At 31.8% G+C, this 381-nt stretch overlaps 1 long non-coding RNA gene across 1 annotated transcript in view; it reads right to left on the bottom strand.

The window, feature by feature from the left end:
* LOC110426265 (uncharacterized) overlaps window positions 1–381 on the bottom strand; it is a 4443-nt gene that overhangs the window by 2561 nt on the left and 1501 nt on the right. The window lies entirely within an intron of this gene.

Consider the following 381-nt stretch of genomic DNA (forward strand, 5'->3'; position numbering starts at 1 on the left):
CATTTCATGCACACATTACACCTGTTGCTCATTGGTCCAAAATCTATCCCATTTAACTTCAAATATTAAGAATTGTACATAAGTTCTCTAACTTTTCTTTATTTACCATGTGACCCTCCAAACTTTCATGCTTTATAACTTAGTCCTTCCGATACTTTTTAAATTTCAATTTCCTTCTATTTTCTCCCTATACATGTATACAAATATAATATGAAGTTTACACCCCCTCAACGTGTCATCATAATATTTAAATATATACTTATCCACTCGTACTCTATTTAATAAAGGTACGCGGATCGCACTAATATTGTTTTTTTACCGAATTTCTTTCTTACTTCTTCTCCCCCACTTAGAGTAGTCATATAATCTTCTTCCATGACT

The sequence above is a fragment of the Theobroma umbraticum genome, unplaced genomic scaffold, assembly GCF_002168275.2.
Source record: "Theobroma umbraticum cultivar Fairchild unplaced genomic scaffold, ASM216827v3 scaffold_55.0, whole genome shotgun sequence".
In the NCBI taxonomy this organism is placed as follows: Eukaryota; Viridiplantae; Streptophyta; class Magnoliopsida; order Malvales; family Malvaceae; genus Theobroma; species Theobroma umbraticum.